General features: G+C 48.8%; 1 protein-coding gene across 3 annotated transcripts in view; it reads right to left on the bottom strand.

Annotated features, from left to right (window-relative positions):
- Daam2 (dishevelled associated activator of morphogenesis 2) overlaps positions 1-19,044 on the bottom strand; it is a 106,433-nt gene that overhangs the window by 68,144 nt on the left and 19,245 nt on the right. The window contains exon 1 of one of the 3 annotated variants that reach the window (XM_027943719.2): positions 8,689-8,784. The exons of the other annotated variants lie outside the window; for them this stretch is intronic. The gene's annotated coding sequence lies outside the window, so the exon portion shown is untranslated. Of the gene's footprint in view, positions 1-8,688; positions 8,785-19,044 lie in introns of those variants that run through there. 3 annotated transcript variants of the gene reach the window in all.

Genomic DNA, 19,044 nt, shown 5'->3' on the forward strand with positions numbered 1-19,044 from the left:
GGCTCAGCTGGGCTGCCTGAGCTAGAGGGCTGCAGGGCTGGCTGCCCCCAGCATCACTTTGTCCCCACTCATGAAAAGGAAGGCAAAAAGCATGCGGCCTCAGAGCCCAGCTCCGCCAGCCCTGCAGCCCACCCAGCCCAGGTCTGGGGGAGGCAGTATGTGCTAGAGCAAAAGAACTTCATGGGACCGAGTCACAGAGAAGACACACTGAGGGACAGTGACGCCACCCAAGAGCTTCTCTCATTTCTCTAACTTTTTACAATGCCCCGATTTATTAGCGACTTCCCCTAGGGGTCCATCCCTCTCCATGACTAACCCGGAAAGAGATGGAAACAGACACTCAGGCTTCACTGTGGATGGAGAGGAGGAAACATGGAACCAGGAATTGGCGTCATGACTTCCTTGGTCCCCCAGCTTGGGCTCCCACTTGGTGCTAGGCACTGTGCACAGTAGGGCCACAACGTGAGTGAAATACCAGGGAGGGGCAGCAGCATCTCCGGGGAACTGCACAGGGTGTGACAGGAGCATGGATGGACAGAATCTAGGCAGAAAAACTGGGAAGGCGTGGGACCAAGGTACTCCCCGAGAGCCACCACCTGCAGAACACAGGAGCTAACACTGGGAATGTGGTGCTTCTCACCAAGGGCTGGCTCCAAATGGCTCTAAGGAGGACGCGGTCCTCTCCATGTGCTGGGACATTTACTGGAAACTAAGTCCTGGGAAGGCAAGAATGTGGATCCATCTGCATCTTCAGTGCCTAGAATGGGGACAGACACATATGCAGAAGCCCCTCAGGAAGTGCATGAGTGCACCGAAGGATATACAAACACCCTGGAGGAACAGTCACTCCTGTCCCCGAGGAACTCTTGCTCCTCTCTTATCCCAATGACATTCATAAAAATTCCTATTGCCCAACTTCCTGTTGGTAAGTATGAAAAACTTCACAGTCTATAACTTTCCCAAACAAGGTAGGGCTCAGCCTCTAGCATGGGCATGGGAACAAACAGTGGGGTTCTGTCCATTTTCCATCGCCCCCCACAAAATCATACTCCCTCAGGATGCCCTGGGCACAGCCACAGGATCACACACCACTGCGGAAGTGGCCAGAAGGAGAGACAGTGGGTGCCAAAGTTGTGGTTCTTGTTATCTACAGCAAAGCAGTCTTGTTCCATACTCGATACCTGCACAGGTCACAGGCACCTAAGCTGTCCAGCCATACACCCCACATGGAATACACAGCCCCTTTCCCAGGCTTCTGCCAGGGGCCATATTACACAAGGGGGAGATGCCGATTAGAGTGGTCTGTTTGGACACCATTTCATAAAGCCAGCCCCTGGATAAATGATCCAAACACTGGCCACTCTTGCTTCCTTCTAAGTGAAAAACTATAAAGCCCATAGGTTCCCCCTCACATTTCTGGTATTTATTTATGAATGCATTCATTCAGCAAATATTTAACGAGATCTACCAGGTGCTAGACCCTGTCACTGGAACTATGCTGTGGTTTCCATGTCGGTGACCACCTCAAAATTTACGTGTGGAAATTTAACCCATTATGGTGGTATTCAGATGTGGGGCCTTGGAGGAAGTGACTAAGTCATAGTTGCTCCACATTCATGAATGAAAAAGTGCCTTATAAAATGCGTGGAGGGAACCAGCCTGGGCTCCTTTTGCCCTTCTGTCCCTTCCACCATATGAGGACACAGCATTCACCACCATCCCCCGCCCAGAGGACCAGCAACATGGCGCCATCTTGGAAGCAAATGGGATCTCTCACCAGACACCATTCTGCTGGTACCTTGATCTTGGACATTACAGACTCCAGAACCATGAGAACTAAATGTCTATTGTTTACAAATGACCAGTCTGTGGTCTTTTCCTATCGCAGCCTAAATGGACGAAACTAGGAAAGTAAAACTGAACCTGTCGGATCCTTGCATTCAGGAAGCTGAGTGGTTAGACAGAACAGTCGTTTTCAAACACTGTGCTCTTGGGGGACATTGGGGAATGGCAGTGGGAAAGAACCACACCTACCTGAAACTGGGGAATGAAGAGGGGTTAGAGATACTTTATAAAAGTGGCAATGTTTGAGCTGAGTTTGGAGGATGGCTGCTATTCCCTAGGTATGGGCCCTTGGGTAGTGGGCAGGGCAGGAGGGAGAATGGGAAGAGGCGGGGCATGGGAGGCCTGGGCAGCTCAAGTGCAAAAGACCTGAGAAGCCACCCAGGTCAGGGGGTTTCACTCTCTTGGCATTCTAAAACTGGACCTGAGATTTTCCAAATCCCCTTTTGACCCATTAAGAGATTTTATGTTCAGAAGTTCAAGGGGAAGCACACTTCACAGAGAAAGATGGAGGCTGAATTGCAGCCCAGGACCCCGAGGAAAGGAGCCAAGGAGCAGCTTCTTGCCACCCCCTCCAAAGCCTGGGGCCACATCCATAGACCCACACACAGAGAGCCAAGGTGTGAAGGCTGCTGCTCTCTGGAGAAAATAAGTGTCATTGCATGAGCCCAGCTCCGATTAGCTGACTCTCGAAAAGACGGTTCTCTCCAGCCCATAACAGCTGTGCCTCCCCTCTTAGGATGCCTGCGTGTGAACAAACTCAGCTCTTTGCTCTGATGGACCTGCAGGGGGGCTCCCACAGTGCTGTGGACAGCGGCTGAGAACAGAGGTACCTACTGTCAAGACCATTTTACAGGTGAGAAGCTGAAGCCCCAGAAGCATCCACCTGTCCCAGGCCCCTTAGCAAACTCATGACAGAGTCCTTTCTAGAACCCCACCCTCAGATTCACAGCACAGAGCTCTTCTCTATTAGTAGACTGCAGACACACAACAAACCCTGGGCGATTCTTGGTTTCCCCTGAGTTGCTACCTAAGATAGTGTGTGTAGTGAAAACAACTACAAAACACCACACTAAAATTAAAGAAAAAAAAAATCCCCAAATCTTAGCCAATATTCACTAGTGAATATTTCCAATAAATTTGGTGAGCCCTGAGGTGGTACAAGCTGCACCCCCTTTCTCTTTAGATGATATTCCCTTATATTTCAGAAACTAATTTACAATTTCTCTTAATCTGTATATCAAATTTTCTCTTTGAAGTCTGGAGTATACTGAGAAACTTTTTTTTTTAAAGATTCAGATCTGCCAAGGTGAACATAGGTAAACCTATGGCTGTGCATTCTTGCTATCATTACTTGATTCCCACTAGAAGGCTTTTTCACATTTCACATCTTTTTTTTTTAAATTTAAATTTCCCTAGGGCTCTGCAGAGTGCTTCTTTCTTTCTTTCTTTTTTCAATATTTTTACTTGTTCTTTTTAGTTATATAAGACAGTGGAATGTATTTTGACATTTATACATACATGGAGTATCACTTCCCATTCTTGGGGTTACATGGGATGTGGAGTTAACACTGGTCGTGGATTCATATGTGAAGATAGGAAAGTTCTGTCCGGTTCATTCTACTATCATTCCTTTTCCTGTCCCCCCTCCTTTCACTTCATTCCCCTTTGTCTAATCCAATGAACTTCTATTCCCCACCCCTTGTTGTGTGTTAGCATCCACATATCAGACAGAACATTTGGCCTTTGGTTTTCCGGGATTGGCTTGTTTCACTTAGCATCACATCTGATTTTTATGTGTACTTTCCTAAATTTTTATGTGTAAATACTCCTAGCATGAAGTGAGAAAATATCATCATTGAAAGCAGAAACCAAATTAGCCTGGTGTGCAGGAATTTGGGAATTTTAGGAGGGTCAGGTGGCATTGCATCTGGTCCCCAAGAAGGAAGAGCTATGGGTCATACAAGCTACACATCAGTTCTTGAGGATTCGGCTGAAAACTCAAAAAGAGAGGCAGGAGAGAACCAAGGCTCTTCAAAAGCCCCCCAAATCCTCTTCAGCTGTAGAACACCACACCTTTGGAGAGCCCTGCTCTCCCCAAATGGCCCCAGATACTCACTGCTGTGCTTTGTACAATGAGTGATAAAATTCAGAAATTCCCAGGGACAAAGAGAAAGCTCTTTAAATTCAAAAAATATCTGCCAACTGTCAGTTGGCTGGACTAGTCATGCCAGATACCAAGAGCTGACCCTAAAACCACTTCCTCCCCAGGCCTCTCCTTCCCACTGGAGCAGATGCCAATCATGGTTGTTGTTTCTCCCCACCATCTCTCAGGGCAGCCAGATTCCAAGCCACCGGGCAAAGGCTGAACCCAGATAGGCGTCGAACAGAGAGGGGCGTCAGGCCCCTTGAGCCAGGCATGATCTACCCCTTGTATAATATTCACCAGCTCACCTGCACCTACAGGACATATAAAAGTGGGCATCGGCCCATTTCCCATCAGAAAATGGAAGTTCACAAATAATTTTCCCTGGCCACTTAGCAGTGGGGTCTAAAGGGGTCTCCTGCCCTGTTCAGCCCAAGAGGCACAGAGATTCCTGCATGTGGAGTTCAGGTTGCAAACTATGAGAGAATCCCCCATCTAAGAGGATGCGTGACCCCACCCTGCCTGTGGGGCTTGCACACCTGGGAGGGGATGACAGGCTGGACACTCCCATACAGACACGGCCACTCCTACCTGTGCTCCTGCAACCTCCGGAGCTCAAAATGCCTGATGACATTCATGGTTGGAGTGGTGGTGACAGTGGTGAGTGTCCCCCACCCCCGGCAGAGCTGGGCTACTTCTGCAGTAGCCTAGTTAACTGTCATTCTCCTAATGAACAAAAACCCTTTTAAAATTCACACCCGATGAGCAGCATCGGCTCCCCCTTGGCAGGTGGCAGGTCAGCTCTTGGCCCCTCACTGAAGCCATCCCAGGTCATCTCTTGTCATGCTCCTCAAGTCACTAGACACTGGGGACAGCCTGGCTCTGAAAAAAAGACTAGCAAGGCCCAAGAAAGTGTCCTCTGTCTCTCCTCCCCTGTTCTCCCCCAGCCAACCTCTCCATTCTACAAACACCCTGAAAAGGGAAAGGAAGAGCAGAAACTGTGTCTGGACCCAGCCTGGAGCTGGTTACCCCGTGTGACTCCCTTGGCACTTACTCTTGCTGAAAAGGCAACAATGGGTCCTGCCTGGCTCTCACCTCCCCTTTCAGCTCCTTCTCTGTAGGGCCTCTCCTGCATGCTGACACAGCCTCCTGGGTCGGTCTCCTAGCTGCACAGCCATCTGCCCAGGATTGGGGTTTGTTTTCTTAATTATCTCAAAATGCTAACATGGGAGCCCAGGAGCTGGCAGGGGCCTGGCCTTCAGTGGCTGCTAGGAAAAACAAAAAAAATCCTTCTTTGAAATCCAGATCTCTCATGCCTCACGCAGGACGTCAAAATAAACAGGGACCCTTGGTCATGGGGCACAAGGTCTGGGAAGGCTCAGGACTCAAGGCCAGTGGTGGATTTAGCTACTTCTAGTGTCTAATAGGTGATGCGATCCTGATTTCCCAAAATGGCACACTGAACCCCAAATATCCCTTGCTGAAGACTCCAGAAGGAAAAGAGAGAGGTCAGCAGGATTTCTGCTCACAATAGTTCCTGACGGGCACGGAGCTGGAGGTGGGGGAGGCAGCAGACAGACAAGCCCTGTTGTCCTTCCGGCCCTTAAGGAGATAAAGTTGGCAACAAATTGCTGAAGCATAGCGTAAAATGGTCACTAGTGAGACAGGTGCCAAGCAATGGGGTCAGAGAGAAGAGAAGGAAGTCCTCCTGGTGAGGGTTAAGATGTGGGACATCAGGGCAGGACACAAAAAGGGATCATCTGACTGGAATACAGAGTCCAACTCTTACAAGCAGAGAGGCTGCGGGAGGCAGTCCAGGTGGAGGACACCATCAAGGCAAAGGCCGGGAGGAAGGGAGAGAAGAGGATGCTCGAGGCAGGTGGCAGCACAGTGGGGCTGCAGGGTGGGGCTGCAGAAGTGGGGGGGGGGCTGTCCTGCCCAGGAGCAAAGCAGGCCATGCTTTCCATGGGAGGCTGACTCCATCTGGTTAGGGGTTAGCAAACTATGCCCCACAAGCCAAACCTGGCCTCTGCCTATTTTTGGAACTACAGTTTATCTGGAGCCCAGCCATGCCCATTTGTTTAAAGATTGTGGCTGTTTCAATGGCAGAGCCAAGTGGTGAGACAGAGACCTGGTGGCCCCAAGAATAAATAGCTTGCCTTTGGCCAAGACACATTTGGAGATCCTTAATGTAGAACATGGACAAAGAACCCCAGGGTGATTGCCCAGGACCCAGCTGAGGCCCGGGAACAGAGAGAGAGAGCAAAGGTACGTTGGTCAATCATGCAAAAGTAGGTCTGACCTCCCCCCACCCACCCCACCAGGCTGCCTCTTGGCAAAACTCAACCCCTCATCAGGAGAAGGAAGAAAAGGAGATGGAGGAGAAAGAGGAGTTGTAAGTGCTGAGTGGCTTCTCTCCAGCCTCCTGCCCTGGTGGAAAATCTGATCCAGGAGGGGTTCTGGTCACCCAGTACCATCTGGGTCAAGGAACTAAGACAACGCAGTGTGTCCTGGGTACGCTTGGGGTGGTGAGGCCTGAGTTACATTCATAGCTCCCTACATCCGGGATCACTCTATGGCCACCTTGCCTAACAGCTGACCCCACCACAGAGGCCGGAAGTTGTGAATGACCAGAGAACATCACATTTTGGGAGGAACAGTGTTCCTGGGAGGCCTACTCCCACTTCCTAGACTCAGCGTAAGACGTCCCATCGGCCAAGTCCTCCGTGGAGTTCAGACACACTGAATCAGAAGCCAGGAGCTCAGTTCCAAATTTGGGGACCTTCCTCTCTCCTGGATTACTCCTTCCTTTCTGAGTCTCTGCCCTGGGTTCATCCTGAGGCTGAGACCAGGAGACTGGAAGGTTTGGAACCTGCTTTGTCCCCAAGGAGATGGAACGTCACACCACATTTTCTTAGGACACCCTTATCACACCCCTTCCTTCCTGCAGTAGAATCAGTGTAGCCTTTCTGAACATTGGGTACTTTGGGCCTTCTGCGCATACAATGCAGAACCAAGCTTAAGCAACAAAGCATTTAAAAGTTAAACACTATCATTTCAGGAAACCACTTGATGCCAACTTGTATGGAAACACCAACTCGGAAGCTAAAATCTCATGCCAATGGAAGGTTATATGGTGGTCGGTTGATTCAGAATTTTTAAGTTATTACTAAAATGAAAACAAAATGTAACATTTCTCAAGGAAAAAAAGAATTCCAAAGCAGAGTTCTCAGACCTTGGAGAAAACATTCACACAGTCCTTCCAAGGGTCTTTGGGCCCCAGTGTGAATGACTCTGTGTGCAAGTGAGGACCCAGGCTATGGAGGTAGGCTGGTTTGGGCTTTTATTGGCCTTTGACCCAGCTCTGTCTCCAGTGACCAACACACAGCTGGTGCACGGTAAGTCATCAGTTCAACTTGGTTGAATGAATGAATGAAAGGAGATGCTCAAGTCCTGGCTCTGCAGTCCATCAGCTGTCTCCTCCATCAGATCCTTAACTTCTGAGTCTTAGTTGCTTCATCTGTAAAACTTACAAACTTATTCATGGCTCAAAGAATTCCTGCAAGCATGAAATGAGACAGAGAGCCCTTGGCACAACGATAGGTGCATTCAAGGACCAAATAAATGGTGACTCCCATTGTTACTTTGCAAAGATGGCTTCACTTCCATATGTAAGACCTCTCGCCAGATCTTCACACCCTCTCAATTCCTTCATGGCATGTTCTGTTTTGGTAAATTTCTAGCACAGAGTCTGGCACAACGAGGAACACAGAAAACATCTGTCGAAGCAGAATTCCGTAGAGAGCTTCTCTGATCCAGAAACCCCAGCCTCGGATAAGCGCCAGGGCTGAGGATGGTATTATGTTCAGCCTCCTCCATGGGAGGCCACCCTTTGGCAAAGAGCCCAGCCTTCCAAACTGGACCTGGGCACTCAAGGCCAAGCAGCTCACCTGTGTCCATAGGAGACGGGGCCAGGGCCCGTGTGCTCTGCAGAGGGTAGGGGTGCTGGCTCAGCCATTCTCCGGCTGTGCAGCCCTCTCCCCCATTCCTCCTCGTGCCAGCTCTGGCTAGCGTGGGCCTCCCCCCGAGGCAGTGTTCCCAGGCTTGAGCAGTAACAGGCTCTCCATTCTTTCCTGCCCTCGGCAGACCTGCCCCCCTCCACTACGACACTGCCTGATGCTCATGGGCAGCTACCCCCAGTCCAAGGGGAAAACATAGGCCTCTTGGGAACCTAGGGAGCAAGCTCAAGACCTGGTCTGTCCCCTTACCCAGGAGAAAGAGAAATTGGCCTGATTCACTTGCTGAGATAGACTCACAGGGTCACTCACCCTTAGACTGCAAATGTCATTTGGCTTTGGGCATCTTCAACAAACAGTCCTTACTGGCCACACTGTTTTCTCCAAATGAGGGAGAAATCTGACATCTTCCCTTTCCTGATCTTCACTCCTTGGGCCAGGTTCCAGCAATGTCCAGATGTCAACCCTCAGCTCCCTGCCTCCAGGGTGACAACCACTGGGTGGAGGGACCGGGGCTATCCCCAAGTTCAAGGCTTGCTGCCCACTGGGGATCCCAGCCCCCACCTCCGTCTCCTTCTCACATTTGCCTGCCGAATCCCACTGGCGAGAATCACCAGCACTCAACCCTACATCTGCCATCTCCAATCCAGGGAGGAAGAAGCAGCATGAGAATCTTTCACTTACCAAGTTCATCGAGCTATTTTCCAACTTTCTTTTTAGGGATCCTGAGCTCAGTCCTCAAGAATGATCCTCTTATGTCCCAGGGCCAGAGCTGGGCAGTAGGAACCCGGGGCCACAGTAGGAGTCCTTTCGTGGACATGGATTTCTGGTAGTGTGCACTTGATTCAAAGCAACCCCCACCTCCTCCTCTGGAAGCTCCAGCTCTCAAATCAAGCCCAGGAGGGTCCCAGCTGCAGCCCAGGCAGCACCCAGCAGGGGAGGCAGGGCTGGCTGTCAGAGTAGCACAGAATCCAGCTGTCTTTCTTAAAGGGAAAGCCTGCTGGAGAGAGTCTGCAGGGGGGTGGAAACCTAGGAAGGAGGGAGGAAGGAAGAGAGGGAGGGTGAGCCAGTATCCTCCAGGGAAAAGCTCTGAACAAGCTCCAGGACCCTGACTTGGCACGAGCCTGGTCCTGAGGACTCACAAACTTGTCTATCTTCCATACGTGCAGAACAGGGGCAGAGAGCCCCTTCTCCAGGAGTGGGTTTGACCACTGCAGAGCCTAGTCGGAGCTGGACTCACCCAGGCAGTGCATCACTTACCTGGTAACAAATATGAATGACTCACAGTGTCCTAAGGGCTCTGCAGGAAGAAGCAGGAACTTCAGGAGGTAGCTACCACTATTGGTCGTAGTCATTGTTCCCATTTTATAGATGAGGAAGCTGAGGCCTAGTGAATGCCAGTCCCACAGGAAATGAGTGGGCAAGTTAGGATTGAATAAGAGCCACTATACTGGGTTTCAGCCACTAAGCTTCTTGGAAGAGCCACACAGTGTGAGAGCCACACTATGTCAATCTGCAACTACAGCTGAAATACCCACCAGGGTCAAGTTCAGGCCTTAGGACAGGGGACATTCAGGATAAGGTGTCTGCCCTCAAAATACTCAGTGGAAGGAAATCCCCTGCCCCCAATGCTGATACCCACTTTGTCTGGAGAGTGGAATTACTTATGCTTTTTATTTTTCATCTTTATAGTTTTCTGCATCTTCCACATTCCCAAATAAGCAGTTATTCTTTAGAAAGAGTAAAAAATAATAATAATAAAGCTTCCAAATCCTATCTCCCATTCAAATGTTTCAAACAATCCAGACTAGATCAAGAAGGGGCAGTATTTTTCAAGGAAGTTCTAAGAGGCAGGAGAGACCAAAATTAACACAACAGGGCAGCAGAACTGTAATTAAATCTATTTGAGTACAGGTTTACCTATTATAGACCCAGAGGCAGGCTTTGAAGAAAATATAAAAACAAACAAACAACCCCCCCCCCCCAAAAAAAAAACAGGTTTTTTTTTTTCTTTCAGTCAAAACTGAAAAAAAAAATTAAAACCTAGTAATTAAAAAAATGCAATGAAGTCCAAATTCCTCCTATGTTATTTAAGACCCTTCATAATTTGATCTTCAAATCCTTCTGCAGCTTCCCTCCCACACTGTCCCACCCACCCCACCCAGCAACCAGGCCAGACTACCAGAGGTTTCCATGAGCCTATCCAGTTTTCTGCCATTTGTTCAACCGGTGCCTTCTGCCAGGGACGCCCTCTCTTTCCTCCTCTAAAGACTTTGATGCCTTTCAAGACCAGGCCCAATTCACTGCTGCTATGGAGCCTTCTAACCCAGCAAGCAGAAATGATTGCTCCCTTCTCTGAGCTCCCCAAAGCTTTGCCCTGGCCCATGGTCTGAATGTTTGTGTCTCCCCAGAATTCACATGTTGAGGCCTATTCCCCCATATGATGGCATTAGGCAGTGGGGCTTTGGGGAGGTGGTCAGGTCATGAGGGTGGGGCCCTACTGAATGGGACTAGTGCCCCTACGTAGGACACCCCATAGAGCTGCTTCACCCCTTACCCATGTAAGGACATAGTGCAAAGATAGCCATCTAGGAACCAGAAAGCAGACCCTTACCAGATATCAAATCTGCTGCTGCCTTCATCAGGGACCTCCCAGCCTCCAGAACTGTGGGAAACCTGTTCATTGTGTGAGTCTGCCAGTCTCTGGTATTTTGTTGCAGCAGCCCAAACCGACTAAGACACCATCCAGAGCATGATAGTAGAGCTCTCACCACACTATATTCCGATTAGATTAGTGCCTTTGGTCACTTTGCTATCCCCTGCACCTAGCACCCAACATTGGTGAAATAAAACAGCACATGATAATAACAGTTGTTATTGTTTGAGGTCAAGTGTGGATTTTCAGCACTTCATCACACATCTTCTCATTTGAACTTCATGTCACTGGGTGGAAATCAGAAGCATCAATTATGACTATTAGTGTTTGGGAGTTCTTGCAACTCTGACCTTTGAATGTTAGGTTTACCCAAATGGCACTGAAAGGCTGGCAAGGTCCCCTTTTAGCTCAGCCAGATCATTGCCATCTTGCCCCCCACCTCCTCATGCCTCCCAGTGCTCTGACTCAACATACCCTTGCCCTCAAGTCCCTCTCCAGCCAGGCAGAGGCACAGTGGGCACCAGGGTGATCCTTCCTGGCTGGTGCATACCATGTGGTCTCTTGGCTGGGGTGTGCAGCAGGTCAGGGTGCTAATGAGGCCACAGCTTCAAATTAGAACCCAAAGCAATTCTGCCACCTTCATGAAGGAAGTCCCTGCTACCAGAATCCTCTCAGCTGGACCAAATCAGGCAGCCAGTGCACAAGCCCTGGCATCGGGGCCACCCGGACAGGGTGTGGACCAAAGGCATACAAAATGCCAGAGCTAGGAGGAAAATTCTAGATCACATTGCTCCGACTCTTCCCTTGTCAGCCAGGAAAACCAGAGTCCAGACTGGGAAGGAACTTGTCAAAAACACAGAATGAGACAGTGGCAGGATGACAGCTGGCTCCTGAGCCCTTTCCGATGAGTCTGATCCAAGCAGGAAAAGTCAAGTTCAAGGGATGGAACCCAAAGTAAACCACAAAGACCAAATTAATTAGCAAAGCATTCTTTAATGACACCAATGATATAAATGATTCTTGGATACAACACCCCACAGAGAGAACTCGGAACGAGATCAGGACAAAACAGAGGAAGATGTTCAGTAATAGTAATCAAATTAGTCACCAGGGAGGCCAAGCCACGTCCTACCCCATCTCCTTCCTTTCCATCTCCTACAAATAAAAGGAGGGCATGTGGGTCTAAGGTGAGGGCTCATTCTGCATCCACCAAGCAGCAAGCATTTCAAATGGGGATACCACAGAGTGATGCTTTCCTTCATCCTCAGATAAAATTATTTATAGTTGTGCTAGTTATTGATCCTCAACCCTAGCTCCAGGCACGTGTCAGAAAATACTTCCTGGCCAGTTTGTTTTTGAGGGTGGCCACAAGGTTAATTCGGGTCCATGAGCTAAAAGTAGAAATCAAATGTTGTGATGGTTAACTTTATGCGTTAGCTTGGACAGGCCATGGAAACAGATATTTGGTCCAACATGAGTCTAGATGTTTCATGAAGATGATTTTTTTTAGATGAGATCTACATTTACATCAGTAGACTTTGCATAAAGTAGATCACCTGCCATAATGTGTCCATCCAAACAGTTGAAAACCTCAAAAGACCGAGGGTCCCCCAAAGAAGAAAGATCTCACCCCCACCTTGCCTTCAGACTTAAGCTGCAACATGAGCTCTTCCCTGCTGGCCTGCAGGTTCTTAGTGGTCTAGAGCTTTTAGTCAGCAGGACCAGGCTCTCTTTTCCTCTAGCCCAGGCAACATTAGCATCTGAGGTGACATCAGTTCTGCCAGCCTGGGTTCCTTGGTGACTAGAATGAGCACAGCAGAGCCCCTCTGCCTCTGCTGACCAATAATAGGTAGCCTGAATAAGAAATAAACTCCTGTTATCCTAAGCTGTCGGAATGTGGAAATTGTATGTTATCAAGCATAATCTGACTGAAGCGCTGGCTGTTCAACTTGGATTTGAGATGCTAGAGTGGAGGAGACACATCCACAGAACTAATAGAACCATAAAAGGATTTGGATACTGGTGTCCCATTGAGAGTCACAGTTATTTATCTTGGGGTCCTGGGAGTCTTTATCCAGAATCCAACCACAGATGTGTAAATGCATTAAAGGTACAATCTCACTAGCGAAACTTCCCTAGAAAATGTTCAGAGTTCTGCTGAGGAATCTGACCTGGACCTAGAATGGGAAGCTCTCCAAAGAACAAAAGTTTCCACTACGGCAACAGGAATGTTAAACATGATTAAGGAAAAAAAAAAATCTCAGTACTAGAAATGCAATGTGAGTATTTATAAGCCCAAAACCAAAGGCCATTCATTCCCTGGTGCCTGTGATGTTTCCTGCTCCATGGGGAGGGTCAAGAGGACTGGAGAGGGTCCAGAGCAAGATGTCCTTTGCTCAGATGCAGACGGGTGACATGTGGAGCCTTTGAGGAAATGCAATTACACAGCGCTGATGGTTCCCCCTGAAAATCCAGGGTGAGCCAGAGACTGCTGGGACTCTGTTATCTCTCTTGTCAATAGATACACCCAGTCTTCTGACCTTAAATACACTGCAGAGATAAACTCTGGGGCAGAATAAGATGTTCTGAGCTTAAACTATTACAGGAAGCATTTAGCTTAGTGGCTGTCAATGGGGTGTATTCCCCACCCCACAACCTACCTCCAGGGGACATTTGGTGATTTGGGGAAATGTCTTTGGTTGTCACAACTGGACAATGCTATTATCATCTACTGGACACAGGACAGGAATGCTACTGAACATTGGACAGTACACAGCATGGTCCCACACCACAAAGAATTATTTGGCCTAATATCAAGGTTAAAAAAACCCTGGTTAAAACAAATGGCTAGTTATGTGGGTATGGAGGGTTAGAACAAAGGGCAGGAAGAACATTGACAGAGTGATGGAAAAATTACAGATAAACCAAAACTCTACCACCAGAGCACTTTGAGGGTTAGCCCAGTTCGTATCTATAGAGAACTAAATTTCACCGCTGCTCTCTTCTTTCTGTGCAGGAGGAATGCCGCTCAGGAATCAGATGGGGATGGTCCATTATCTGGAAGATATCTTTAGATTTGCAAAGTGAAGCAAGAAGCGGAGTTGAGGAGTGGGGCTGGGGAATAAAAGAGCCCAACTGCTCAGCATGATCCAGAGAGGGGACTCATTTGTTTGGGGTTTTGTCCAGCACCAAGGGAGAGAGGAAGAAGGCCAGATGACATGACTTTTGGCCAAGCAATCTCTTTTAGAACAAGGATGTCTAGTATTCAGTTTCAAATTGTTTGCCTTATTGTAATGTAAACACCATCAGTCTCCCCAGAGCTTTAAAGTTGACCATGTTCACAAAGTCCTTGTGCAAATGTGTGTGTGTGTGTGTGTGTGTGTGTGTGTGTGTGTGTGTGCAGGCAAGTATGCACATAAGTCAGGGGCTGGAGGCTAGATCCCACAAATGGGTCAGCATAATGCAAAAGAGAGTTGTTTTGCATGAAACTGATAATAGCACATGACATTCACCATGGACTTCCTATGTGCCAGGCACTGTGCACATGCTTACCATGCCCAGTCTCACTGAGCACTTACAGTGGCCTAAGGGGGACATCATTAGTATCCCATGTTAAGGAGATGAGGTCTTGGAAGAGGGAATCTAAGGCTCTCACGCTGGGGTACCCACACACTGAGTGAGCCAGGGAAGCAGAACAGAAGCCCAAGTATTCCGGCTCCAGAGTCCATGTTTTTAACTTCTGGGTCACCCTGCTTGTGATCAAGGGCTAATTAATACACCTAACTCATTGGATGGAAATGGGAACTCAGAGCTAGAGATGACATGAAAAATCTCAACCACCATCTCTTTGAGATCTCAAGACCAGTGGTTCTTAGACTTCAGCGGGTGCCAGACTCTCTTCCATAGGACTCTGATCAAGCTCATGCTGTTGGGCTGCATCTCTAGAATTTGATTCAGGAGTCTAGAGTGGCCCAAAATTGTCACTTCTACCAAGTTCCCAAGTGATGTTGAAACCACTGGTTTCAGAGCACCCACAATTTAAGAACCACTGCCCTCTGCTTGTTGGGGGTTGGATTCAGCTCGCTTATTCTAAATCTCTAAGAGAGGGCTCCTAAGGTGACATGTGGCTACAATATCAACTATTGAATGGCTCCAAACTGGAGCAGACTAATACTGAAAAGCATGGGGAGTGGCGGGTGGAGAATGAGTGTTGTGTGAAATTCAGCCTGGAAAACTTCCTGGAAGAAGAATCAAAGGGTAGAGGCGATACTAGGATTACTGAGTCCTTCAAATGTGTTTGGTCCACATTCCAGACAGCAGGGCTTAAGCAATGGAGCTCCCTCCCTTGGGGAAGCACACTTTATTCAGATGACCTATCCTGGTTGGAACTGCTAGAAGTGCCCCCTTGTTCGGTGGTGAGTCCATCTGGAAAGTCTTAGCAAAGATTGTGTAATCAGGAGCCCCACTCTTTTCTGGAATGGGAAGGTGTGGTTCAGACAAAGATGAATGAGTTTAAATGGCCACTCTGCTGCTGTCAAGAGGGACCTGGCTCAAGGGTCTTAATTTTTCTAAACCTGTTTCCAAGTCTGCAAGATGGAGATCTAACCACCTACATCTCAGTTGTAAAACTCAATCCTATATCAAGTGCTCCATTCAATGCCTATTCAACACCAAGACTCAGAAATGGTCTCATTGCTCTATTCAGGGCAGGGACGCAGGTTATGATCAAGGCAAGAGCTTGCTCAGCTGCTGTCCACAGTTCTTGCGGGAGCCATAAGGCTGAATTGTAGGTCCTCTTCATTTGAAAGACCTTCCATCCCCTGGGGTACTCCAGTGTTTCTATTGGATTAATCACATCCTGGTGTTTAAGGATCCTTTTCTCCCCGTTTTGAGTCCTCTCACGACCAACACCCTCCCCACACCAAGCTCAAAACTTCTCTCATTTGCAAAGTTGGTGATGGTAATTTCCAAAGATGGCAAGGTATAAAACCAGAATACAAAGCTGACTCACCTCTGTATATACAAGGTACCTCTTTAAAAATGTATGCAGAGAGAAAAGACTGGAAATGTTACTTGCCAGATGTTAACTGACCTGGGAAAACATGTTCTCCAGGTGTGATGTTTTGTGACCAGGTGGGAGCTGGGGGCTGAGGGTGGGGAGAGTGAAAAAATCCACCCCCCTTCTGGTCCTCTGGTGATGGACTTTAAGGCTAATTTTATTTTTGTCTTCTGCTTCTAGGGGTTTTCTATGATGAACCTGAACTTTTTTATGCTCAAGAGGGAAAACTGTCTAAACAAAACAAAACAAAAAACCCTTCCTATCCTTCTAAAGCTTTTCTTGATTGTAACTCACTCCACATCCATGCTGCTCACCCACCTCACGTGCTTCCTCTTGGTTCTAGTCTCTGTTTCCAGCCTATGAATCTGCATATGCAGGAGAGGCTGCTTTCTAAAAGTCCTTGAGTAGCTTTCCTCTGCACTGGCCTTGGACCTCTAATAAACTGAGCTGCCCTGGGTGGGAGGAAGTGCTTCCTCACCATGGAAAGACTCCTTGCTCCTGGGAGATCCATGAGCACCCCCAAAATTCACTAGATGGCTCTGCATGCAGTTAGTGGCTCATGCCAATAGGAACTGCACAGATTGTGTCCTGGAGGTGAGAACTGTGTGCATGCACGTACACACATACACCCCAAATCTGCCTCTTTGCTCCTTCTCTGTCCAGAGGAAACATCATCAGGTTAGAGCCCTCAGAGGAACTGGGAAGGTGAGTTCCCCACTTGGGCTTTGAGAGAGGCTGAGGAGCTGCTGGCAGGTATCTAGGAGCCAATCCACTTCCTTCTGACTCTGAAGTCCTGGGCTGCTCCAGGATCCTGTTTCCCAGCGTGAGGAATCCTGCTGTCGTGGTGACACCCACTTTCCTCAAGAATGCTTGGTTTTCAATGAGGGATTCTTGTATATTTGGGATTCTTGGAAACAGGACAAAGACTGATGAATGGCTGGCTCTACCGTAGTTTTGGAAATCCTCTAGTGCTCACAGGATTGGGGGAGGAAGGAGGCAGGAAAGGAAGTTGAGGGTATGTTTGCAACAGAGCCGAGGGTTGGCAGGGTTGACATGCAGGACTAACTAGGTAGTTCAAGTTACCAGCAGTCCACAGTGACTCTGGCCCCACAATCAGAAGTCACCTTCCATTCTGTGAATAGAGGTGATAGAGACTGAATAATGTTTGTTGAGGCCAGAGAGTCACCACACAGGGGAAGTCAGGAGGTTGGTGGTCGAGTTCATCACAAAGGTTGACAGTAGGGGCAGGACAGTGTGGGCCCTGGGGTCACGGTCACAGTACTGGGAAGCCCCTCAGTACCATTAACTAACTATGTGACTCCAGGCAAGTCTCCTTATCTCTCAGAACCTCAGTTTCCTTTTCTATAAAATGGGTTAACAGCCGCCGTGTGAAGTTGTAGTGAGAATGAAATGTTTGAAAGTGTTCAAGTGTTTAGCCCAGAGAAGTGGGCCCTCAGGAAGGCAGGTACTGATGGAAGAATTTGAAGAGTGGGAGATTAGAAAGCCCTCCATGTAGTGGGTCAGCTGCAGTGACATCTCTGGGCATGACCGGGGAATGGGAAGACATAGGTTCCCCTGACTTCCAGAGTTCAAGGCAGTTAAGTTCAAGTTCCCTTCCCCGTTCTCTCTCTAGGGCCTCAATTTGTTCTACACCACCCCACTCCACGCCCCTACCACACAAATGCATCCTCTGCCATTTCAGCTGCTCAGGTGCAGAGTGTGGACATGTGGGCCCCAGACCTCCAGAAAGAAGTCATAGAGGGTTCACAGGGGTCATGAGTCCATCCAAGTCTTCAGCTTAACACTGCTGGGAAGCCTGCAGGCTCCTCAGGACACATCAGGCAAACTCCCAACCCTGCTGTCTAGGAGCTGTTCTTTAGCCATTCTAGAGGAAGCCAGGCCTGAGTTACTACAGCCCCCCAAGAGCCCCAGTGACCTGAGCAAACAGATCACAGCCGAGGGTATTCTCAGTCCAACTCAGAAGACCAAACACAGATTAAAGACCTAAGAATACAGAAACACAAAGAGAAAGAAATAGCTTTCTTTCAAAAGAGCAGAGGGCTCATGGGGCGATTTAAGGAATCCACATTCCCTGAGGTTCATCTGGAGAGACTTTCCAGCCAGGATGGTCCTGGGCAGAGCTACCCTATGGTGCCACCCACGAGCTCTCCCCAACAGTCCTCTCATTTTCCCTGCGGCCTGTCTGAAGGAGAACAGGCACTTTTTTCCTGAAATAGTGAATTTACATAACCTCTCCATGGTAGCGATGCTCAGGGTGGCTCTAGTTACAGCAACGGTTTAAGGACTAGAGGGCTTGCGATGGCAGAGGCAGAGAGAGAAAACAAAACACGCTCCACATGAGGTTCTCATTTTCTTTAGCCACGTGAGAATGGCCCTGTGGATCCAGCTATAAATACCCAGCTGCCATTGCCACAGGATGGAAAATCACAACACACACACACACACACACACACACACAAACACACACACACACACCCCACACATGACAAGTCCCTTCAAACAGTTCACGGGCTTAAGAATGCACATCAATGTTTCTAAGAATATCCTCCTTGAGAGGAGGCCATGCTGGACTCCCCTGCTCTGGTGGGCTAAGGAGTCCATAGATGTCCTTGGCGAGCCCCCTGCAAACAGCCCTCCCCGCCACAGCAGGTGGAAGGTGGAGCTGCCTCACCCCCTAGACCTAGCCCAAGTACACCAGTGCCCACCAAACGGGACTGAGGCAAAGCCCTTGAAGGGAAATGAAGAGCACTTCAGCGAGGTTGGGTCCTCAGCAGAGCTGAGGATGCGCATGCGCAGTTTATTGACCTCGGCACACCCTGAACCAGGCAGGGGGAACCAGAGGGCAGGGAAGAGCTGACTTCAGCCCGTCTTCGCAGAGCTCCGGAGGGTGAAGTGCATGTTTGTTCATAGGGGCAACGGAGCAGGGCTTCTGTCCCCTTCATCTTCAATTAGTGGCGCAGGATGCAGGCAAGACGCAGGCAACTAGAGCGAAACTCCCAGGCACCTCTCATGGAGGGATGCTGTAAGCCAAGGGTAGTCCACCAGGTGTGTGCCATGGCCAGAGTAACCGGCGACAGGGGGATCTAGCCTCAGGCACCAACTGCATCTTCCACCTGGGGTCTCTGAGCCGCAAGTGGTTTGTGGCTTATCATTGGCATTTTCTATTGATTATAAAGCTTTTTGTTTTGCTTTGTTTTGATTTTGTTTTACCTGGGATGCTTTCAGAATCCACCGGTGGAAGAAAGAAGCAAAGGTTTGATCAATGTGGCACGCAATGCTGATTGCCCCCTCTATCTTTGTCTCT

Source organism: Marmota flaviventris, chromosome 6 (assembly GCF_047511675.1).
Source record: "Marmota flaviventris isolate mMarFla1 chromosome 6, mMarFla1.hap1, whole genome shotgun sequence".
Classification (NCBI taxonomy): Eukaryota; Metazoa; Chordata; class Mammalia; order Rodentia; family Sciuridae; genus Marmota; species Marmota flaviventris.